Source organism: Lampetra fluviatilis, chromosome 24, assembly GCF_964198595.1.
Source record: "Lampetra fluviatilis chromosome 24, kcLamFluv1.1, whole genome shotgun sequence".
NCBI lineage: Eukaryota > Metazoa > Chordata > Hyperoartia > Petromyzontiformes > Petromyzontidae > Lampetra > Lampetra fluviatilis.
The window spans coordinates 8,186,890-8,203,496 of NC_136298.1; the positions used below are offsets into that span (position 1 = coordinate 8,186,890).

Sequence of the window (16,607 nt, forward strand, 5' to 3'; positions counted from 1 at the left end):
TATATCTTTGAAATTGTGTCCATCATTTTGAAACACCTTGTATTAAGCGTTTATATTTTTCATAATTTTTTTTAATTTTTACCAGGTAAGGCCCCACTGAGCTATAGAGCTTTTTTTTCGACAAACGACCCGGCCACAAATGATAGCTCAACGAAGTGACTTATCACGTGGACATTTATAGCAGCGGCTAACTACTCTAAACGCGTGATGTTTATTCTAAATGTGGATGGAAAACCCGGAGGACCCGGAGACAAATCCACGCGACCACGAGGAGAGAGAGAGACACGCAAACTACAAATATACAGCAGGCGTCAGGGTCTGGATCAGAACCCACGTCCTCCTGCACACCAGGCGAGGGAGTTAACATCTCACCACCGTGGCGCTCCACTGGGATGATTGTACAGAGGGTGGGAGGAGGATTGCTCATTCCTGTGCAGTGTGCTCATGACGAGCTTTCACACTTACAAAGACAAAGATTCCCCGTATAGCTTTGAACGGACTTTTGGGACAAGTGCTGTTAGCGAGTACCGATGAATACCGAAGCTCGGCACACGAAGAGGGGAGATGGCCAACACCACGGCCGGCCCGGGAGCCGATGTTTTCACACCGCACCGGCTCCTCAATTTAGGGCCGAGTCAACCAAGGGGAGGCCCAGGACCGGTTCGGATATTCGTCACCAATGTAGGCTGCGAGCGGGAATCCAACTCGGGTGGAGCCGCGTTCGAGCGCAGTGCGCTAACCACTGCGCCCACAGCTCCCCACGCACACACGCCCAACACACACACAAGGCGCTGTGTGTGGAGTGCTGGGGAACGAGGGAGGGGCGCGGGGTTTGGGCTCAGGGGTCTAAAACTGGGAGAAGGCACAGAACCGGTGGAGATAATTCCTCTATTTATTATTGATCTTTATTATTGATCGTGAGCGGAAATCGAACTCGGGACATCGGGTGCCCAGTGCACTGTCGTGCCACCGCTCTCCCCACACAACGGGACGCCACGCACAGTCGCTCGCTTCTACCCCCTCCCCTCTCCCCCCACTCGTGCCTGTCGGCCCCCTAAAATATTGATGAGGCTTGTGCCGAGCGCGCGATGCAATGGACGAAAAGTGCTGCGTGGATTGTTTCCTATGAAGGGAGAATTTGGGGGGGGGGAGACAGGGAGGGCGGATGCAGGAGGAAGAGAGTATGGTGGGGGGGGGTGCAGGGTATGGGAGTCATATTTCTGCTGCTATTTTTATAGCGCGGATGTTGTTTACGCGGTCAGAGACAGCACGGGCTAGACAGTATGTGTGTGCGTGTGTATGTTGAACTTCTTTCGCATCGTACGTAGCCAACCGTGCGAATCGGAGATGTGCGCGGGGGGGGGACAACAACGACACACACAAAAATCAGTTCTAAAAAAATGAGTTTGTTAATGTAGATGATGATTTAAAAGTGCATAGCTGCCAGTGGCTTCCTGATATCGGAAGGAAGAGCGTTCCAGACGGCCACAGAGACGGTAGAGCCCCTCGTGTGCACGGTGTCGCGAGGATCACAAACGGAACCACCAAGGCGGAGATGGAACGATAGCGGTGGGGTAGACGTGTGTGGAGAGGTGGGGTAGTGGCACGATGGTGGTGATGGTGATGACAAACTGTCGTTGTGTTGCCTGCTACTGATGATGATGGTAATTGTGCCGCTGCTGTTGCTGCTGCTGATGATGATGTGGTGGTGCTGCTGACGATTGTAATGAGAGCAGCAATGTTGCTGATGATGATACCAGTGGTGCTGCTGCTGCTGATGATACTGGTGGTGATGCTGCTGATGATGATGATACTAGTGGTGATGCTGCTGATGATGATGATACTAGTGGTGGTGCTGCTGATGATTATAATGAGAGCAGCAATGTTGCTGATGATGATACTAGTGGTGCTGCTGCTGATGATGATACTAGTGGTGATGCTGCTGATGATGATGATACTAGTGGTGATGCTGCTGACGATTCTAATGAGAACAGCAATGTTGCTGATGATGATACTAGTGGTGCTGCTGCTGATGATGATACTAGTGGTGATGCTGCTGATGATACTAGTGGTGATGCTGCTGATGATGATGATGATAATACTAGTGGTGGTGCTGCTGACGATTATAATGAGAGCAGCAATGTTGCTGATGATGAGGCTAGTGATGCTGCTGATGATGATACTAGTGGTGATAATGCTGCTGATGATACTAGTGATGCTGCTGATGATGATGATGATGACGACGGAGGCGGTGCTGCTGCTGCTGATGATGAAAATGCCAAAATGTGACGATTCTGCTGGTGTTGATGCCGATGTTGCTGCTGATACAGAACTAACAATACCGATTCTAGTGATGATTATAATGGTGACGATTGTGCTGCTGCTGCTTGCTTGCTGCTGCCGCTTACATAGACATTGCCGTTCAATAAGTGAACTCACCACTTAGAGTCACCACCGCTCCAACCATTACACGGAGCATTGAGCCAGAACCCCCCCACCCTCCCCACCACCACCACGGCATCGATAAACAAAACAACAATGCCCGCGTGGCATTCCGTTTGACATTTGCACGACCAACGATTCCGTCGAGTTGAACCCTCGCGCGCTCCGGGCGGGCCAAAATTCCTTCTCCGCCGCGTCCCGCGTGGCCCCCGTCGCTTCCGCCGAGAATCCTGGGAGCCGTGAGGCGGTGGAGAGGGGGCGCCGCGCCCAGGACGCCGAGCGCGAATTGATGGCACACAACGAGAAGCATCGCCGAGAGGTTAATGTCTGAATGGAGGTCGGATAGGGTCGGGGTTTGTTTGTGTTTTGCTCGGGGCGATAACAGCAGTTTTCCGATTATCAGTTCAACAACAAGCTATATGTGAACTTAATGGCGGTACCTCGGGGTTAAATAGTACCCCGGCTCTCGCATAATGTCCGTGATGCGGTCATTCTTATTTCTTGGTCTGTTGATGGTCGGCGATGCGGCAATCGAACTCATCTCGACGAGCTGTAAACGATGCACCACCACGGTGCGTACCGCGAGCGTTCAGGGGTTCGGCGCAATCGTCCTCGCTGCTTTCGACATCGCGGAGTGGCACCGACTGAGGATTGATTGCTACCCCAGTCGCGGAGTGAAGTAACACCCCTGGAAAAAAAATTGCGTCCCAGAAATAAAATATTTAATTTCCTCGGCCCATTTGGTATGATTTGGTACCCCGGGGTACCGCCATAAGGATCACGTCGCTTCGACAATGCCACTGACATTCCCATCGCAGGGTGGCGCGAGCGGGTGATTGCAGCGCTGCACCTTTACCACCTTTACCCGGGGCGAAGAGGTGGCACGGGGTAGCGCCGCTGCAACTTATGAACTCGGCAATTCTCCAGAGTTCGATTCTCGGCCACGACTAACTTCAGTAGCGAGTGATATCTGAACCGGTCCTGGGTCCTCTCTCCTTTCGTTGTGCTCAGCGGCGTGGTGACGTATGACGCAATGATCGACGTGACCGTCACGGCGAGGGGCGGGGAGGGGGGGCCTTTATCCATTAGTGAATTGACACGTGGCTGTAAAACATGCCCCTTTATTTATCAAGGAAAGTATCATTGAGTCTCAGGAGTATTTCTGCATTAGCGCTGCCACAATGGGATGTTTGGCCAATTCCATTAAGGGAGTGTTTGACTTCACGTGGGAGGAAGCCGGGGAAACCAGAGGGAAGAATAAAACTCAAAACTCTGCACAGATAGATTCAAAAATCCACTGCTGCCATCTCTTGACCACGTCTCAGCAAGCAAGCTTACAACAACCCGGTGAAATTTAGCCAGTCTCCCATCCGTGTGATAATTATCAGATCCAACCCAGCGTAGCTGAAGGGATCCGATGACATTTGCTGTATTTGACGAGACATTGTCATGGGCGGTTTGAAAAAAAAAACAGTTATACCATCTTCTCTGAATTATAAGAGGCTCGTGAAAGGAAGACGTGGCCCAAACTCGTGCCCGATGTCAATAACACCCATCGGATTATAAGGCGCGCCCCCAACTTTTGATTTAAATTAGCAGGCCGCAAATCCTTTGGACGTCACCGTGTGCCCGTACCTCCAGCCAGCCAGTCAAACTTAATTTTTTTTTTATAATGGAGTATGAATAGAAGGCTCGGGGTGGAATTGCTCGTGCTAAAATCCAGGGGAATACGGTAAGTGTCAGCTCACAGATTCTGATTATGAAGGGGCATGGGTAGCTGACCCGAACTCACCCCTTGTGTCACTCCTTGTGTCACCCCTTTTCCCGGCACAGCAAAAGTGGTATCTGAGCGGCAGCGTAATGGGCACTGTCCATGGTGCTGATTCTCTTCATGGGGATCGATATTGCCTCGCACTAAATGTGGTGTCTTATTCTTAGTACAACTGTTATGCTTTGCTTTTTTCCGGGAAAAAAAAACCTCGCTGAGTCTCGTGACTCCTTTTCAAGAGGGTCCTGCCAAGTTTCCGTAGTTGAACAATTTATGGTAAATTGTTCTAATTTGTCAAATGTGTATCGTGACGTAGGCACACAGTGGCCCACTCTTGCGAAGGCGGCTCACGGGATGAATGTGCCAGATCTCGCCAGATCTCGCCAGATCTCGCCAGCTAAGGAAAATGTGATTATGGTTACTATGCGGATGGCTGCTTTGATGACGCTGATGATGATGGGTAAGATTATGGGATTTATTTGTGACGACGATGATGATGATGACGAAATGCTTGAGGACGATGAACATTAAGGACGACTACCGAATTTCGCAAAGTTTGATGTTATTGCATCCTAAACACGTGCACGCAGAATAAAAGCTGACAATGCTATTTCACAAACCGCACGGTGCATATCGTTGCTACCGCTGCTACACGTTTGTACAACAAGACCGGCGGCACGACTGTTTTCGCACTGTGCTTTGAACCCGGCGACCTCAGATCGATTCCCGGCTACGGGTGACATCAGTGGGGCGTGAAAGGTTGGCTACGTACGGTGCGAAAGAAGTTCATCGTACAGTACATACATCTCCCCTTCACCCTCCGCACTCACTTCCCCTTAACCAACCCGCACTGACCAACGAGGTGAAGTATGGTTTAAATCGCCTCCTCGAGCCGCATGCCGCGTGGAGCAGACCTGCACTGCAACAACAGCAGATGCAGGCCGCGCACGTGCGAAGAGCAGCAATGGCTGATGATGGTGATGACGATGATGGTGACGTCCTACATTGACGACTATGACGTAGAGCGTTACAGGATTAATCACGTGAAGACTCAGAATCAGAATGTATTTAAACTGGAGGAATCTGATGAGCTATGAAGTGTTTTGTTTTCATAGATGGCCGATAGGGGCAGGTCAGACACGTTACAACAACACCACAACAACATAGGAAAGGTAAGCAAATCGCTTAAATGTATAATGATGTTCATCCAAATATCACACTTTAATAGAACGTTGCAACTTGCATGCACGACACATTATTCTGTGTGTGTGTGTAATAAACTGGTAACGGCACAGCAGCGCGCCGTTAACAGCGCCGTCTGTTGCTGGTCGCTTTGCGTTTTTGGGGCTGCGCTCAGCAAAAAAAAACCAACACGAGATTTAATAATTTAATAAATACAATACGAGCACGGGGAACAGTGGCAATGATTTCGGAAAAACTGCGTTGGCGGTGGTATCCAGGGGGACACGTAACAGCAACACCAACCTTCACTATACACATACTGCGGCCTTAAAATAAAAACAACAATATATATACAAACATCCAGGGTAACCACGACGTCCCTTTGCATGAAAGAACAACGAGAATCTACCTCCTCGATCGGAACGCCTCCGCGTGTTTGCCGTCCGCTGGATCGGTGTCCGAGTTTCCCCCTTGTGCCACGTGTCCTCCTCAGAGCGGGACGAGAGGCGCTTCTGTGCCGGCGACATCAGGGAGCAGAAGCGGCTGCTCCGAGTCGCACGCGTGTTCGCTAAATCGCTTTAAAATCGTGCGAAGCGTCCCTCCGCCGGCCACGGCACAGATCGGATCCTTTCCCAAATCAATCCCCGCACGGAAATTCCTGGACTCGAATAATTCACGATTTTGCGAGGGGCATAGACGCGCCCGTGGAAGCCCCCAGCCTTGCTGGCAGGATGCATGGATTTGCGACGGGATTTTGCGCCATCCCTGTATAATGCGGGACGTTTCGGGCGATGACCCTTAGAATAGAGAGGGCCGGAGAGAGAGAGAGACCGTCGTCGATAAGACTTGTTGGAGGCTGCACGACTGATGGCATCGCGAGGGATAGCTTGCGAGAGGGACTTACTTAAGGCAATGCGCACTGTTACTGTGTCTGCCCGCGCAGCTGTGCACCACCCGGTAATGGTTCGGCCGTCGAGGCCTCGCATTAATGAAACCATTTAAATGCAAAACGCCGCTCTGACATTCTGCTGCTGCTGCTGTTTGTTGTTATCAAGGTGCATTACCACGTGTGTCTGCTCCAGAGCTACAAAACGCCACTGTCCGCTTTGGAAATCCGCGGTAGCGTAAAGCAATGCGGACAATTGTGGTGGCGGTGGTGGTGGTGGCGGCGGTGGTTGTGGTGGTGGTGGTGGTGGCGGTGGTGGCTGTGGCGGCGGTGGTGGCTGTGATGGCTGTGGTGGCGGCGGTGGCTGTTGTGGTGGTTGTGGCGGCGGTGGTGGTGGCTGTGGTGGTGGCTGTGGTGGAGGTCGCAAGCGGCCCGGACACAGCGGCCGGTCTCAAAAGTCTGCGTCTGCGTCGATCCCCGTCGCCGAATGGCTCCGACAGAGACCGGCAAAGTGCGTCCGTAGTCTCCCGGCATTGATTGCTGGATCCCGTCATTGGACTCCTCGGCCACCACCAAACCCCGATGGACGTCATCCGCGAATCTCGAGGGACTGCCGATGACGACGACTGCTGCTGCTGCAACTCAGCACTGTTCGGGAATCCGCTCGTCCAGAATGTAACTGCTCGAGTGCTCGCGCGCACGCCAGCAGCAGCGTAACTCGCGTGGGTGCGAGCGGGCAGGGGGTGCCTTTGCCCCCCCACACCATCCCCTGGTGGGCAAAGCGACGAGTTGGAAGCCCCCTTGACAAGCAGCGCGAGATTTGTTTTCAACAACAACAACTAAAGTGTCAAAGAAGTAAAAACGTATTTTTTGCGACGAGCGGAGCGCCTCCCGCAGCGTTAAATGTGAGCGTGACGACGATGTGGATTAGGGCAAGAGGAGGCGCGATGTATAAATAGCTTCCTCTAGCTGTGACCGTGCGAGACAACTCACAATATTAGGGGGGGCCCCACCTGACCGATTGCCCCCCCCCCACCCACCCCTGAGCTGATTAATGTCGCCACGACGCAACTAGCGCACGCACCGTTCCGCGAGCACATCACACGCCTCATCCTCACGTCTCTACATTGGCTACCAGTGAAATATCGAGCGGATTACAAGATCATGCTGCTGCTGCTGCTGCTGACCTACTACAAGGCACTCGACGGGTTAGATCCGCAACGTTGGCGAGAATTCATTCGGCTCGTCTTCCGCCCCGTGCCGATCGGACTCTTGTCACTGTGCAGCTCCCGCACTGTGGAACAACGCGCCCCTGACTTTAGCAATGACACAATCGGAGTCGTTGGAGCGGTCTAAGTCCCGTCCTGATAACCCCCATCACTTTGTTATTAACACCACGAACCTGACTTTACGTCGCCTCGACCCCGCACTTACGTCGCTCTCAGCATCTACCGTCCGTCCAAACTCGTTACCCGTCGCCTCTCAGCCTTCGCCTCCACCACCTGCACCCATCGCTTCGATCGACGCCGTTTCGATATTCGTCATCGCGCCCTTCCATGAACGCATCGGCGACGTAAAGCCGGGGGTAGCAACGTCATCCGACGTTGTTATGCGGCGATAAACGTCGCGCGAGTGGGTGCCACGTCCACGGCTGTATCCGTACTTCTGTAGTGACATAGGACGTCACTACTGTGTCGGCCCGTACGAGGGCTGGGGGCTCCAAGAGGGTGCCTGGGGGGTCACGTGGTGGAGGGACCCAGACCTGCCCTTGAGGTGGGGGAAGGGAGGCGTGGCCTGGGAAAGGAGGCGTGGCCTGGGCGGAGCCGGACACGCCAGAGCGGATATAAGCGGGGTGTGGATGCAGAGCGGGGCTGTTGTACTCCGAAGTAGGCCTCGGCAAGGTAAGGTAAAAGTTAAACGGTAAAAAAAAGAAACTTTACCCTACCTTTTACCTGACCACAATACAATCGCGCTACGATTACAGGGTAATTACTGGGGTAAAAAACATGGAAATTTTTTTTACGATAAATGCTAGTTAGAGCGCTTTATTCATTTTTCGATTTAAAGCTTTCGTGACTCCAGGGATTCATCTTCTTGGTTCTTTCGGTAAAGTCACGTAGAATGGAAATAATTAAATAATAAAAATAAAACATAATGAAATAATTCTCACGACGTTTCGGCCACAACGCAAGCAGCCGTCCTCAGGTGAAGACCAGGTCTGTCTGGGAGACAGCGTCTGAATGAAACAGCACCATGCTTGGAGCGTATATTTAATCTGGGTTGGAAGGGGGGGAAAGGGCGCCTTCACAAAATAATTTGCACATCAAGAGGAATTTAGCATATTTATGGGAAATGCAGGTATGTGATTAGTACTACTTATGCCCGTGCATTATGCAGGATTAGCAGCATCAAAGGGAGGGGATATGGGAAATGCAGGTATATGATTAGTACTACGTATGCCCGTGCATTATGCAGGATTAGTAGCATCAAAAGGAGGGGATATGGGAAATACAGGTATGTGATTAGTACTACTTATGCCCGTGCATTATGCAGGATTAGCAGCATCAAAAGGAGGGGATAAGGGTAGCATTAATAAAGGGAAGGAGTGTTAATAGTATGTAGCTGCAGTAACTAAAACCACCACGTCAACAACTAAAGTATAAACTACATAGTATCATCAGTATACTAAATATAGTCTACAATAAGCTGAGTTACTAACAGTAAGTAATACATTACAATTCTACGTAGTAAAAAATATAATATGCTTCCAGCTAAACTTTATTCTCTTACATCACACGAGTCTACACCGTACTATATACTTCCATAGACAAACCCAACATTAAATTATATACTGTATTGCTATAAACCATCTAACTAGAAAACTATAGACAGACACGAAAGCTCCAAAAATATAGATTGAACCACTTCTACGGGGAAGTTTTAAGCTTACCTTTTTTTTTCTCTCTCTGGCTATTTGTTCTCTCTGCCTGTGTCCTCTCTTTGGAATTTTCACACTTAAATTCTAACTTAGCAATCTTTGAAATACGTAATCAACCAGGCTATGCGTTAATTGTGTGTTGACCGACTCTCTGTGTTGCATTACATCACATTTCGATATTTTGCGAGGTTATTTAATTTTAGTGTGTCTTTCTCCTAATTTTCAAGCTTGCGTGCAATGCCACGTCGTCATCTTACTTGCGCAGCAGCAACACGTTGCCGTCCACTCATTGATATGCTAATTTTCTCTGCCCCCTCCCTCTCTCCGTCCCCGCCCCCCTCCCTATATTTAAGGGACCGTCACAGAAACGACCCCTCTCTCTGTGCCGATATGTGTCCTCTCTCTGTGTGTCCTTGTGATGTCTGTCTGCTTGTATGTCTGTCTATAGTTTTCTAGTTAGATTTTTGTTGCTATTTCTCTTATGCCTGATGATGATTGCTTGTGTTGCAATCGAAACGTCGCTATTATTTTAATTTATTATTTTATCTTTAAACGTGACTTAACCGAAAGAACCAAAGAATGTTGTGCGGAGTTTGTCTGGTGCCAGGATGTAGAGTGGAGTTTGTCTGGTGCCAGGATGTAGAGTGGAGTTTGTCTGGTGCCAGGATGTAGAGTGGAGTTTGTCTGGTGCCAGGATGTAGAGTGGAGTTTGTCTGGTGCCAGGATGTAGAGTGGAGTTTGTCTGGTGCCAGGATGTAGAGTGGAGTTTGTCTGGTGCCAGGATGTTGAGTGGAGTTTGTCTGGTGCCAGGATGTAGAGTGGAGTTTGTCTGGTGCCAGGATGTAGAGTGGAGTTTGTCTGGTGCCAGGATGTTGAGTGGAGTTTGTCTGGTGCCAGGATGTAGAGTGGAGTTTGTCTGGTGCCAAGATGTAGAGTGGAGTTTGTCTGGTGCCAGGATGTAGAGTGGAGTTTGTCTGGTGCCAGGATGTAGAGTGGAGTTTGTCTGGTGCCAGGATGTAGAGTGGAGTTTGTCTGGTGCCAGGATGTAGAGTGGAGTTTGTCTGGTGCCAGGATGTAGAGTGGAGTTTGTCTGGTGCCAGGATGTAGAGTGGAGTTTGTCTGGTGCCAGGATGTAGAGTGGAGTTTGTCTGGTGCTAGGTTGTAGCACCAGCTGTACCCCCCCCCCCTACTGTGCCATCTTGCTGCGTCTAATCCAGGCCTCCTAAAACTGTGCATATCTACAAACTATACAGACTAGCTTAGTTTGTAGACACCGCCAGGATTAGTTTGTAGAATAAATGTAGATCATCTATAGAGCCCCATTGTTTCATTGATTTACGCTCGCTAACGAAGCAACGACACCAGGAGGCGACGCTGCTTTGTCTGGAAGATGCCCTCAAGGGACAGATGCATCATAGAACTGCGGAACTCGTCCAGTTCTCACTTGAGTATCGACAAGTCCGACTCGACCGCCGTCGTGTTGGCGAGCACCGATGCCAACCCGCCGCTGAAAGCGCGGAGGTTGTCGAAACCACTCGGCAGCACATCCCACGCGTCGTTGAATGTCGTCGTGTTGATGTACTTGTTGATGGCGTCGTGAATGATCGTATCCTCCTTGTAGAGCTTGACCAGTTGGCGATGCTCCTCCTCGACCATGTCGACCTTCACAGCTGACCAGAATTTCGTAACATGCACGCGACGCACTGGCAGCGCGTCCTTCACAAACACACCAGGACGCATCTTCACGAGCTGAGCGGGCATCACGGGCGCCGCATCCTGGTCGAGAGCTCGATTGGCGTCGTTACGCTCTGCTTTGACGTCGTTGAGACCCGCGATCAGCGTCATCGCATATATCGAGATCTCCTTGACGATCCTCGTCTTGTCGACCTCATTGAGACCCTCGTAGCTCTCCTGCGCAAACGATCCCTGGTCCTCAATGTGGGCAATGATCGCGGCAGACGCGATGCGCCTCGACTGATCATGATACGACACGTACGCCTCATCATGATTGTTGACGCCATCAACAATCTCAACACTGAACAAAACGGTGAGCGACCCGATAAGCGACTGAATCTGCTCCTCCTGCTGCGCGATGAGCAGCGACTGGCTCTGGAGCTGGACGAGAGTGACGTTGATGGCGTCGATGGCGGGCGCGAGCGCGTAGGTAAGAACCCACCAATCGGCGGTGGGCAGCTTCGCGGGGTTGTTCTCAGTAGTGTACTCGATCAATGCTCGGCGGTACTGCTTGTAGAACTTGAGCACGTTCCCGAGATTGGCCCATCGGTTAGCCTTCCTGGGGCACTTGACCTTCATCTTGATGATCAGGTTGTTTTGGGCGCGGAGGTACACCGAAAAGTCGTACACGATCTTCACCCAGCTGCCATCGAAGACGCACTCGGCGGATTTCTTGACCACAATATCGATCTGATGAGGCGGACACCAGATTCGAATGACGTCGTTCTCGGCCTCCTTCACAATGAGCGTCACCAGCCCCCCATGACGCCCAGTCATCGTATTCTCGCCGTCCGATGAAAAGCCGATCAGCTTGGCGCGCCAGTTGGGGTACAGCGCGTCGAGGAACTTGACGAGCATGCGGAAGATGTTCTGAGCAGTGTGACGCTCGAACATAGGGATCGCGACCAGGTGCAGATTGACGAGGAAGCCGCGGTAACAAAGGCGGGTGCGCAGGTCGAAGAACGACTGGCCGCGGTGAGTACTGCCGTCGCCAGCCAGAGAGAAGGCCCACACCGATGGATCGTCGACTATCCTGGCGATCATCTGCAGCCCGACGGCCACCAGAACACGGACTGACTGTGCGACGATGAGGTCGTTCATGCCCTGCAGCTTCGGCGTGTTGGTGCGGATCCTGGCATGATCGATGGCAGCAGCCGTTTGACGGAACGACATGCCGACACCGACGTGGTCCATGGCGAGCTCGAAGCGCATCTTGTTCTTGATTGTTGCCGTGTACGTATACGTCCCCGTCTCGATGTTCACTTTCTTGACGAACAGCTTCATCGCGTTGACCTTCTCCTTGGCCTTCTTGGCGGCCTTCTTGGCGATGGCTGCGGCCGCGTCCTCGTCGTCGTTGTCGTCGCCGCTGTCCTCGTCGTCATCACGAAAGAACCCCCGATAATTGTCTCAATGATGCTGTTCTGGATCACGTAGTCGATCGACGCGGTCGACAGGTCCATGTAGTTGTGGAGCGTGTTGGTGCGCTTGGCCATGCCGTTGAAGTAGCTCTTCTTCTCATCGGGCGACAGCGTCTGGTAGAGCATCCACGATTCCTTGTACTGCCCTTCAAGATGGTGGCGGTACTGATGCGGCAGGAACGGCTTCGTGAAGTACTTGATGTCGGTGCGGTTCTTGCGCTTGCGGCCCGAGTCGCCCGTCACCTCGACCACATCACGGCCTTGGTGAACACAGAACAAGCAACGACAGGACTGCGCGCCATTGGCCTCCGTCGTGATGAGCTCCATCCCATACTGAAGGGTGTGTGAGGATTGGAACGGCGTCGCCACTTTCTTCCCTCCCATGTTGCTGCAGCTGCAATGCTCGGTATAACGATGCGGTACGTCTTGCCGCGGATTACGCAACTGCGCACTCCGCGCACTCACTAGTTTGTAGGCGCAGCCAGGCTTAGTTTGTAGATATGTGGCGCTATTTATAGCGAATCTACAGTTTTAGGAGGCCTGGTCTAATCCGCTGCTCTGCCCCCCGTTGTTGCTGGAAGCCGACTGCCTCCGACTGCCCAGCAGCAGCAGCGTCCTTCACGAGCCTCCTTCCATAGTGGCCGATCTTGGCAGCATTTAAGGCCACACACAGGATTGTTGACGAATGTGTTGATGTTGTTGTTGTTACCTGTGCTTGTGCATCACTGCAGCAGGATCACTAAATACAAAGGTTGTTTTTTTTATTTCAATATCGCATTTGATATTCATCATCACCATCATGATCGCCGTACTCGTTAAGTATCAACACAAATGTCGTCACCGCGGCTTTAACTGCAGCGCGTACATCGCCATTACCGTGAAATCATCGTTCACACACTGCACGCAGTTTACTGCGTAGTCACATAAATCTATTCCTTGATGCCAGCTGGGTTCGCTGTTGCCGTTAATTAGGGCGATGAGAATTAGGGTACTTTAAGAATTGCTGTGTATGAAACATATACACGGCGTAATATGGACGTGTTAAAATGTATAATTTGAGACGCTCCGACCTGATGATGATTATTGTTGTTGTTGTTGTTTTCCGCTGTGTGGAATGCGAGCTTCCGCAGATTTCTCTGAGCCCGAGCGAATTTTTTATTTCGAGATGTGAGTCAGCCGGCCGGGTGAGAAACGACAGCGGCCGCAACCCCCGCACCCCCCCCCACCGAGTTACCCCCTCCACTGAGTACCCCCCTCGCCACCCCCTTCAAACTCCACACGCCACCCCCCACGCTCACTCCGACACACTCCCTACAAGACAAAGATCCCCCCCCCGTGTAGCCTTAACAGACTGTTGGGGCAAGTGCTGTTAGCGAGTAGCACCTATTAAGGCCGGCATGGCACACGAGGGGGTGGGTGGCCAGCACCACGCCCGACCGCCTTTGTCTCCCCAGTGGCGATGTTTACGCACCGCCGCACCGGGTACTCATTTTAGGCTGAGTCGACCTAGGGGAGCCCCCCCCCACCAACCCCGCACACCCACACACAGAAAACGTACCAAAACAAAAGACAAAGACACAGATGCCCTATGTAGCCTCCGCACGCTGCTTGGGGCAATTGATATTTGCGAGTGAGCCGATGAATGCTGGCAAGGCACACGAGGTGGCCAGCCAGCACCACGCTCGGCCGTGGCTTCAAGAGCGAGAAGACGCTGACTCTTTCCAAAGGTGGCCACTCTCTGCAAACCTGGAGGTTGCATTGACCGCGTTATCTGGTGGTGATGCTGCTGCTGCTGCTGGTGCGTTACAACACGTGTGTACAAGGACAACCAATAATGACTCATTCTTCATTAATAAACAAGTGGACACTGTGGTCAACACTTCCTCAATAACACCGTGGCCTATTAAAGGGGAGGGTAAAAAAACCCCAATATAATAGGCGACGTTTAGGGCAAGGGTCCTTCTCTGTGTGCTATTGAGAAGAAGGGCCGTTATCCGAATTGTCACCAATTATGTATGATTATATTATCCTGCATTATAAGGCAGTGTCATTGATTGACGAATACGTTTAGGGGTTTAGTTGTTGTTAGCTCTGCTTCTGCACCACTACCAACGCAGCAGCATCACCACCAAATAGGTTTACATTCAATCGAAACTAAACCAATTTTATTTTATTTTACCAGGTTAGGGACCACTGAGCTATATAGCTCGAAGAAGCGACCTGGCCACATATGATCGCTCAATGAAGTGGCTTTTCATAACGTGCAAATTTATAGCAGGAAAATACTCGAAACGCGTGATGTTGATTCTAAATGTGGAAGGGGCTAAAGTGAAGGAACCAGAGAAAAATCCACGCGACCACGGTGAGAGAGAGAGAGAGACACGCACACTCCAAATATACTACAAGCGTCAGGATCGGGATCGAACCCACGACCTCCTGCATACCAGGCGAGGGAGTTAACATCTCCTAGCCACCGTGATGATGATAAGAGAGATACACGCAAACTCCAAATATACCGCAAGCGTCAGGGTCGGGATCGAACCCACGACCTCCTGCAGACCAGGCGAGGGAGTTAACATCTCCTAGCCACCGCGGCGCCCACAAATCACTGGGGGTGCGCCCAGAAAGTGGGGACTCAAACCAGAGCGACCATTTCCCCTTTGCACTAAAATACAAAAGACGCGTCTCAGCCCGAACAGCAGCTGGCTTCCACAGCCGCGAATTAAACACCAACGCACATGTATGGAAAAAAGCGTTCCGGAATCCGTGCGTGTTCACGGTGTTTTTATTACACGCTTTCTTTTAACTCACTGTCTGTTGTTGTCGTTGTTGTATCCTCAAATCTTGTAACTCAATTTTAACCCACTTCCCAATGTGGTATCAACTGCAAACTTGGTATACGTGTGTCATACTGATGACAATACTATATTTTATCATACAATATATAAAAAAAAATGTTTTATATGTTATGTTTCGGCTTAGGTCTAATTGTCCACGGTCAACTGACTTTGGCTGTAATTGGCCACGGCCCCTTACGTTATGGCAAGATTCGGGGCCACTTCCTGGAGTCGTGGAGTTCTGCCATTACTAGTACGCTACATTTCATAAAAGCGTGTTTTCTCAATTTTTTTTTTAAAATATTACTTATTTCTTCTCCATTTCTCCCCCCGCCCCAATCTCATGTCGGGCGTGAGTCGCCACCACGCCAGTTCTCACGAACATCGCCGATGTCAACGACAGACCTGGTTTTCACCTGAGGACGGCTGCTTGCGTTGTGGCCGAAACGTCGTGAGAATTATTTCATTATGTTTTATTTTTATTATTGTATTACTTCCCTTCTTCGTGACTTTACCGAAAGAACCAAGAAGATGAATCCCTGCAGTCACGAAAGCTTTAAATGGGAAGGCGTTTGTTGAACAAACCAAGGTTATTGTAAAACAACGGTGGTGCTCTATCACGCGACTTCCTCTGATCAATGGATCAACTCCCATGGGCCCTTCTCTAAGACTCTGCAGTGGCTCTGTTATACCCTTGCATCACACCATTGCATCATGTCCATGCATCATACCCTTGCAGTATACCCATGCAATATACCCATGTATCATACCCATGCATCACACCCATGCATCATAGCAGTACATCATACACATACATCATAACCATGCACAATACCAGTACATCATACCCATGCACAATACCCATGTATCACATTAATGTACCATACCCATGCATCACACCCATACATCATACTCATGCATCACACCCATGCATTACACCCATGCATCATACCCATGCATCATACTCATGCATCACTACCATGCATCACACCCATGCATCATACTCATGCATCACACCCATGCATCATACTCATGCATCACACCCATGCATCATACTCATGCATCATACCCATGCATCATACCCATGCATCATACTCATGCATCACACCCATGCATCATACCCATGCATCATACTCATGCATCACACCCATGCATCACACCCATGCATCATACCCATGCATCATACTCATGCATCACACCCATGCATCACACCCATGCATCATACTCATGCATCACACCCATGCATCACACCCATGCATCATACCCATGCATCATACTCATGCATCACACCCATGCATCACACCCATGCATCATACCCATGCATCACACCCATGCATCACACCCATGCATCATACCCATGCATCGTACCCATGCATCATACTCATGCATCACACCCATGCAT

General features: G+C 50.8%; 1 long non-coding RNA gene across 1 annotated transcript in view; it reads left to right on the top strand.

The window, feature by feature from the left end:
* LOC144941117 (uncharacterized) overlaps positions 1-13,598 on the top strand; it is a 36,560-nt gene extending 22,962 nt beyond the window's left edge. The window contains exons 2-3 of the long non-coding RNA XR_013639223.1: positions 5,326-5,382; positions 13,499-13,598. This is a non-coding gene — a long non-coding RNA (uncharacterized LOC144941117). The remainder of the gene's footprint in view (positions 1-5,325; positions 5,383-13,498) is intronic.
* Positions 13,599-16,607: the final 3,009 nt, after the last annotated feature.